Here is a 9,282-nt window from a genome sequence, read left to right as displayed (position 1 = left end):
GCAAGGCACGAGAAGAAGACTGTTCAATCATGCCAAAATGATTTCAAGAAACGAAGAAAATGTTTTCTGGAATGAAACGACGATTCGGGTCAGACTGCCAAAGGCCAATGGGAAATTCTCTTTAAGCAAAAATATGCTGTGATCCGTTTAGGATAGAACACGAACAAGGAATCGCGCCCCGAGATCCTAGTGGGATTTAGGGATTAGTTTTTCCTCTATAAATAGGTATAAGCAAAGAAGTTTATGATGGTTTGATTGAATAACTTACCTGACCGTAGAGGTAGACAGAATTTTAAAAATTCAGAGTCCTGGAAACGTGGATGTCTTTTGCGGATAAATCAACAGAGAATGAGTTTACTTGAGATAGCTATATCTTGTAGGAAATTCCTAACATTCACCACCTTCGCAACGCGTATGAATTATTCATTAAATACCCACGTTTCTTAACTGTAAAACCAAGAGCAAATAAGAAAAAAAACTCGACGTTTATTTCTAGCACCCCAAACACAACAACCTTGACAAGTATGAACAATATGAAATAAATAATGATAGTCCTTACTGTCATCAAGGAATGGTGTAGATGAGAGAGAGAGAGAGCGAGAGAGAGAGAGAGAGAGAGAGAGAGAGAGTACTGCTTTAACTAGAGCTAGGAAATATCAGGGTGTCGCTGGCTTCAAAGCACGCAGCAGCAGCAGCAGCAACAGCCCAGTCTCAGTCACTCTCTTGATCTCAGCATCCGAAATGTGGTCATGCCTCGAGATACCTGTTCTAAATCGGGACTGAATCCTTCACTCATGTCCCTTCATTATCAAAACACGCACGTTCGGGAGGGCCTTGGACCGGCGAATCCTCCTGTACTTTGAGACGGGGAGAAGGAAACAGGGAATAAACGTCAGAGAAAGGGATGCTTGAGGATTCGTAGGAAACATGAAATAAAAAAAGCAAGAACTGGCAGTGGGTTGCTGGTAGATTTAAATATAGCAAAACCTCTTGCGGCGAAGAGATGTATAAGTATAAAAGCGAAAAGGAAAAAGAAACACAAAAACAACTGCAATAAACAGAGAGAGGTCGTGTGTAGAGCCAAGCCATAAAAGATGGGAAGTTCGATGAAGCCATTCAGGAGAAAGTTATGGAAATCCATAGAGAGAGAATAATTGCAGTCGACCGGATGAAGGGAAAAGGAACAAAGGGAGCAGAGAAGGTGGAAGTCCAATGTTGATGAGGCAGGAGGAGAAGACGAAGAAATGACAAAAAAAACTGAAAACGAGAAATAAGAGAGGGAGCTGGAGATGTTACACCAGATGAAGGATGGCATAGAGGATGGGTAATGATGAAATTATCTAAGGCACAATTGTAATAAAAGGTAAAGGATAAAAAATCTAGAAATCTCTAACGCCATTCCTAAATCAAATAAGCATGTGCACTGTAAACATTTCCGTAATTAAAATTCTAAGCAATGACTAGTAAAAAGGAGCTAACGTAGTTTTCCCTCTTCTAAATCAAACAATACAGGGATTGACTGACTACTTCGTAAACTGACAATACAACAAATAATCGACGAATTCAAACAGAAACGCTTTGATACCAAGAGTTCGCAGGAGCAAGTATTGAGGCGTCTGTCAGCCAAACTCCTATTCCTACGAAATTTATCTTTTGATTGATCTGTTCCTTTTTATTATCCGTTGTGTGTATGTTATTGATGTTACTGAAATCTTTGGATTTGTTTACCACATAAGCTTTTGTGTGCTCCAAGGTTTAATTTCCTTGGGGCATATATTTATCACTTTGTTTACTAATAAGGATTCTTAGAAATATATTTATCTTTTTTTTTTACGAGAATATCATCGTTCCTCCTCCTGTCATCAGTTTGCCTCACTTACAATTATATTCCACACTGCTCTCTCCAGCATGTAGTACATGAAAACAAAAGATAGAAACACCACTATCTCATTGTGCTCACAATTGACCTTCGTTTTCGTAACCCAGAAAGGAACGGGGCGGCAATAAATTGGTTGTCATTTTTATAGTCAGTAAACCCCATAATTACAAATAACCCCCAGATAGAGAGAGAGAGAGAGAGAGAGAGAGAGAGAGAGAGAGAGAGAGAGGAAACTTAGATAATATCGCACACCTTGAGTTTTTAGAAAAGCGTCTTGTTGGATTTTATAGTCACTCGAGCGTGCTCATTTTCATCAGGACGATCGGCTAAATAATGTTTGGTTTACGACACAGGCAGTAACCTTGCAGCACCTTCCTCGTCTTCTTCTTCTTTACAGCCCAGACTCATTCTGAGTCCTTCGACTGTCTTTTTTTTTTTTTTTTTGCGTATGTTTTCCCCGTGGTATGATAATTATTGTTACTATCATTACCACCACTGCTGTTGCTATTTTCTGGCCATTGTTGTTACTTTTATTATTTGTTTTCTCATTCACGCAGCCTTTTCCACTAATCGCTACACCCTCCACATCGTTCTGATAGTAATCATGATGTTTGTATGCAATGTAAGTGGATTAATTACCTACGAAATAAATCATTTTTAACATCAGCCTCGGTTAACCGTAGATAAGAAAAGCGGGAGAGTTCACGGTTAGTCTGTCAGAATATAAAATAAGAGAAAAAGAATGGAGAAAGGATCTACTAGACTCTGAGGCATAGATCTACAGAAGAATCTTCCAGGTAACGACCAAAGTAAAAGTAAACAATATGATGTGTTCGTTGACCTGCTTCTTCCATCCAGCAGTCCCTCGAGATTTGGCGATTGTGTTTGTTTGCGTTTGTTCGTGTTTGTGTGTGCGTAGCGATTGTGTTGTTTTGAGTGATATATCAGCAAATGATACACTCATTTGTATCATATGATAAGATGACAGCAAGAGAAGTGAGACGCCGGGAAAAAATACCTACCTTACCTGCTAAATTGTTTGGATATTTGAATTACACCAGGGAGTTAAATCCTGAAAGATAAAACCAAAATTAAAACTTTTTACAGTAAAACGAACACACATTTATATAAGGCCGTTTTATTTCGTTTATTTAACACACCACTGGATTTAGATATTACCTTCCCTCCAAGTACCCAAGAAATTGGAAAGTTATCATACACATCCCGGTAACAATGTACAATGTTTTTTTTTTATTATTATTATAGACCAGAGCACATGGCTTTACTTCTTACGGCTTCATCTTGGTTGGCTGTATCTGTTCCAGTGGTCCACAGTAGACCTCTCAATTCACTTCAAGCCAACCTTGATAGAAGGCCTGTGCTGGCAATGAGACGACTTAGTCTATAATGACCAACCATCTTTTACATAGGACTTGAGTTATACTTGATTTTTTTATGAATAAAAAATAGACTAATAAATTACCTAAGAGGTGGAGAATGCACGTACATTCAATATGGTAGCCCATCGTTCCACCAGTTAAATTGGTGTACTTTTTAAAAAAAATGTCTATTGGAGTTCCGGCAAAATAATTGCAGAAGTATCTGCTCACATCTGTCAGTATCCCAAAACACTTTCGGTGTCTGGTGCTTTATAAATTCATCCAGAAATAACATTTTGTATCGAATCCTTCCGTAATACATTTACTCTCGCGTGCCACATTTGGACTCTTCAAATACGTTTCATTTTTTTTTTCAAAAAGACGGTAATCATTGGCAACTCTTTCTCATGCTAATTTTCTCGAATTATGAAAGGCCAGTGTCTTAAACGCAAGTACATCCCTGATTAACATCCACAACGTGGCTATTACTTCAAGGGAATACTCGGGTAATTAGTTTTGTAACACCACTTTCACCTGTTACCCAATAGCCCAGGGTGGAAGATATTCAAAAGAAACGACAAGGATCTGTAATTTTTATAGCAAGTGAATAACGCTGGCCGGAGGATGATTTTGAACAAGGTATACTTACAAACATTGGGGTAACCGAGCTTTGACTGGGAGATTTGCAGTAACTCTTATTGACAGACTTCTCTGGTCTCTTCGGCTCGACTGAAATCTATGAAATATGAATTATTTCTATACGATACTGCATTTTGTCTACCTGCAAACAGGTACGATTGGGTATCGATCATGTACACACACGCACACAAATATACATACACATATATATATATCTATATATATATATATATATATATATATATTGTTTTTATGGATATATATATATATCCATTGGATATATATATATATATATATATATATATTATATATATATATATATATATATATATATATCTTACCATTGTGTCATGGAATAAATGCCTCCCTTTCACTTCATAGAAAAATACAAAAATATTGATTTCCATTCTAATGGAGAGAGAGAGAGAGAGAGAGAGAGAGAGAGAGAGAGAGAGAGAGATCACTTTTTTTGTCCCCTGAATGAATATTCATTCTGGTTCTGCAATCATACGTCATAAAAACAATGGATCATTCAACTGAAATTCCATGCATTCATTTTTATACTCACATTACTCGTATATAAACTATTTAACAAAGCTATAGTCATGTCTAGCCGTACAAAAAAATTACTCTCAAGATAATTTGGATTTTAAATAAAAAACAGACAAATATGCATATTAAAATGTTTTATTTATAATGCCAGCTTCTTCTGTGAACTAAATAGCGCTGTTACCCAATGAAGAAGAATAAGATTCCTCTCTAGGTTTTTTTTTCTTATCTCTCCTTTTGAGTGGAAAGAATGGAGGAGGAGAAGGTTTCTGGTAGTTACCCCGTAAGGAATTACATATGGTAAGCTGCTCAGGTAGGATTTTAGGGTCCAGACCTGACCTCCCCTTTCTAGTTCATAGTAAAGATCATTTCTCTTTAAGTCCGATGAGGAGCTGTTTTATGATTGTTGTTTGTGGAAGAATTGAATTGTGGTTTCCACCAGTTAACAAAAATTGATGAGAGAAGATTCGTGGCGAACATTTCCAAGATGAAACAGAGAAATGTTTGGAATTAGGAATTATTACAAAGGGACACCATTTGTTCCACAAGAATGTTAACACTTTCATGTCCTTTTTTTAGTTTTCTGTAAAATAAAAGATTCTAGATGGTTTTTTTTCTGCCCGTCTGCCCTCTGATCTTAAAAACTGCTGAGGCTAGAGGGCTGCAAATTGGCAAGTTGATCATCCATCCTCAAATCATCAAACATACCAAATTACAGCCCTGTAGCCTCAGTAGTTGAAGTTAGTCATGATCGTGCCTCTGGCACCGCTGTAGGTACCTATACAACAATACAGGTCACCACCGGGTCGTGGCTGAAATTTACATGTGCCGCGGCTAAGAGTTTCATGGGCCGTAGCTGAGAGTTTCATGCAGCTATCCGCTGTACAGAAGTCAAGATTTCGTTGAAGAAACTTCGAGGCATTTTTTACTTGTTGAATCTTAAAATGTAATGTGTGTCAGACATCAACAACGAAGATGAATCTAGAATTCTTGAAACTGGTCAACAGGACCATCGTCCGCTTTCTCTTCAAGTTGATCTGAAAGGCGAGAGATCCGTTCGGTGCCCGTTCCTCTCCTTGAACGCCCCCGACTCTTAGCAGATTCAGTGGAGCGTCTTCCAAACCTTAAACCTTCTAAGCGGGGCTTCTAATGCCCATAATCCCCCTTTCTATAGGCTATCCCATGCCCTGATCACCCATTGTATGTGCAGCTTTTGAAAGATTATCCTCGTGTTACATCCGATGTGCAGAAAGGGACGCTGGGAATCCGTTCCCTCCGAGTTGTTGCTTTTTGCCTTGATCAGTTTCTTTCTTATTCAGGGAAGAAGAAGAACAAGAAGGTTTAGTACAACAACAAAAAGAAGACTAGAAGAACCATGACCACAACAACGGAAGGACGTTGTCCGATTGGAGAAGCGCAACAACTAAGTAAGGAATCATCAGAAAAGCAATGAGGTAAACGGCAGGGATGAACAACAGCAATGACAGATATTAGAATAATTATAAAAACGAGAAAAGGCAATAAGGAACAGAAAAAACCAAAAGTTGAAAATGAGTGGGTAGCTTAAGTTAGTTTAGATTGACCTGGCTTTATACCAACGCAGGCTCTTGCCCGGTGGCACTCCAGCAAGTTTGGTCAGGTGTGAAAGGGCGTTAGGAGCCTAGGGTGGATCTCTAACAGATACCATATGAGGGAAGGAAGTCCCTACTACTTAGATTTAGCCCGTAATGGAAACTCTCGTCTGTTCCCGATGCGTCTTCACTTTCGTAATCGATGTCAAGGGCAGCATCGCTGACTGAATAAATCAGCTAAGAGCCTTTGGGCTCTGCCGTTTCCTACGATTAGTCGTTTGAGACAACGCGCTGCGGCTCTTACCAAATCCATATTTACATATAAAAACAGGACTATGAGGCGGATTGCGTCAACACCAACGCACGGCATCCACCTTTTGCAATCTTTGCCTATGTGTGTTTGCGAGGACTGGCATCAGTTGGGCCATCATCGTTCCGCTCTTGGAGTTTCTGTTGATGTCTTGCCTTTTTGTCGTTGATACCTTTTTAATAAAATTTCTATTTGTTTATTTATTATAGGATTTTTTATACTTCCACGAGCTTCCTTTCTGGAACATGGTTGACCTATAAACTTTAAGTTTATTAAAGGGATTTTTTTTAAAGTTGGATAAAAGTTAGTAAGTTAGTCAAGATCTGTCGACGCCTTTATAAATTTCTGAACGTAAGTCTTTATCATTTATTCATACAATTAGACAAAAAAAAATATTCTCCATTTTTCTCATTTACCGTGTACAGATTTCATTAAGATTCTTCCTTTTCTGTTGGTCTGAAGGTTAATTTTTCTCTTTGAAAATGTGTTTTATTTGCAATGAAGGACGATTTTTTTATTTAGTTTTTTTCTTTAATTGCAATGGAACCTCAGTCAAGTTTGAAATTACAGTTTTTGTTGCTGTGAAATCTAATTTCCTGTTTGGAAATAACATTTTCATTTATATGGAACCTAACTTCTATTTCTGAAATGGAGCTTAATTTGTATCTTTGAAATTTTTTTTTTATTTGGGTACTAATTTTCATTTATGAAAACTGCATGCTTTGATGGTATGGATCCTAATTTTCATATTTGAAATTGCAAGATTTGTTCCTTTATAGCCAAACCGCTGTTTTGAAACTAATATTTGTAGCCAAGGAACCTTATTGGCTGTGTACATAATTTTCATTTAAAAATTGCAGATTTGGTTGCTATGAAGGCCAATACGTCTTTTTGAAAATATTAAATCTTAAACGCCACAACTAGTCCCCAACAAAAAAGGAACGAAAACTCCGGTGCGTGACGCTCGAATGTAAATGTTAGCTGAACAACTCATTTCACATTATTTATTCCATCATCAACACGTCAGTAACACCTGACCCTCGTTTTGGAACCTCGTCTTTAGCGCCTGCGAGGACGCCTTGAGCACCTCCAAAGAACCTGCGCTGCCGTTTGAGGATGATCTCATCCGGCGAAGTCCTGTTTGGTCATCCCGTCCTCGAGGGCCTGGCGTTCTCTGAAGCCGAGATCTCCCATTAAAGCGCTTGGGAGTTTTTGTAAATAAAGCCCAAGGAATGAGGTCCATTTAATGGTAACTGTTCTCTGAAGATACAGACTGAAAAATATGGTTTTCTAATAATAATTCTCATTATATGTATCAAAACAAATATGAATGTTTCTTACAAATGAGTACAAATCTACTTAGAAATCTAGCCTAGAACTCATGGTCACATTATGTAATAATATTAATTTTATTTCACAATTTATGTGTTAGAATAAGTAGGTAAATAGCCAGCTTATACTGCAGATCACACCACGCTACTAATTTCTTTTTGCTTTCCGCGTATGTGGCCAAGACTAACAGCCCCAATCATGGAGCGAGTTCTTCTTCCTCCTTTTAGAGGATGCATGCAAATGACTTTAATTGCTCACGGCATTCAAAAAAGCAATCAAGTATAATTGCTTTTCTATAAATAATCACGGAAGGTCGTAGAAAACGTTGAGTGTCGTTGTCGGGAATTTCTGCCTGCTGTGTTGTTTGATAATCCTGGTTCTTCTTTTCTTATATACCTTCATTGCAAAGTCATTAGATAAAGAATACTGTAATTTCAACTAATGAAAAGGGAGAGTCTTATGTCGGGTCCGTATTCCGTATGAGAGGAAAAGTGTCCCCTGTATCCTTTCACCTCCCCTCATTCTCTTGAAATACCCAAGGTCAGTGGTTCCATCGACCAGGCCTGCCTGCCACCAGTTGACCCAGCTGAGAGTAGGTAACAGCGTGAGCTGGGGTCAAGAAAAGGCCCTGGCTAGCAACCTCATCCTCGAAGACTTGATAAGAACTGGAAGAATTTCCCTTCCGCAGTTATAACCGCCCCCCCCCTCCCCCCCCCACAAGAGATTGGTGGTTGCAATGATTTTGTAGGTCTCTCTCTCTCTCTCTCTCTCTCTCTCTCTCTCTCTCGCTTTAAAGATGCATTCCTGCGGGTATGACACAGTAATATACACTAATTTACTTTGTAGAAATCAAATTCGTAATTTGACCTTAGATTCTAAAAGGTAGAGTTTTTTGCTTCCTATTAAAGCTCAATATTTTCGAGAGAAAAATATAAATACTGACGCATAGAACAGCCTCCAAAAGATCTTGTCTAAGATAGGCCTCCCTTAGGTAAGTGCAACAAAAAAATATTAACCCGCTGTCTTTTATATTTTTAGTTATAGAATGGTAGAATAGATAAGAAAGGAATGTTATAAAAATGAGAAAAAAAATTTTCCATCGTACAATAAGTTACACAAACACGCCATTTACTGCCTGAAGACCTGAACCTGAGTAGTCTTCTTCAGGTGACTGTTGAAAAAAATAATTTCCACTCAACCTATAGCCGCATTAAGAATTCACTACCATTGTAATTTTAACTTTATTTAGCATTCATTTTCACTAAATGTCAACTTGTATTATTCAAATCTTCACTTTCATTAGATTTTCATATCTTTTAAAAGTTGATTTTCATTAAACAATCACTTCCACTTATTAAAGTTCACTGCCATTTACTCCCTCTGAAAATTCACTTTTATTAAAGATTTACTTCCATGAATTAAAAGTTCACGATCATTCAGTATGCACTCTCATTAAAGGTTCACTTTCATTGAACACGAGCGGTGATTAAAGGTTCACTTTATTAAAAATGCACTTCAGTTAAGCGTTCACACGCATTTCACATCAAATGTATAGTATACCTCAATTTAAAAAAATAACTCTGGATTACGGGTTTACGTCAGACCTCCAACATCAGAGAGAAT

Source organism: Macrobrachium nipponense, chromosome 44 (assembly GCF_015104395.2).
Source record: "Macrobrachium nipponense isolate FS-2020 chromosome 44, ASM1510439v2, whole genome shotgun sequence".
NCBI lineage: Eukaryota > Metazoa > Arthropoda > Malacostraca > Decapoda > Palaemonidae > Macrobrachium > Macrobrachium nipponense.
This window is presented reverse-complemented; position numbering follows the sequence as displayed.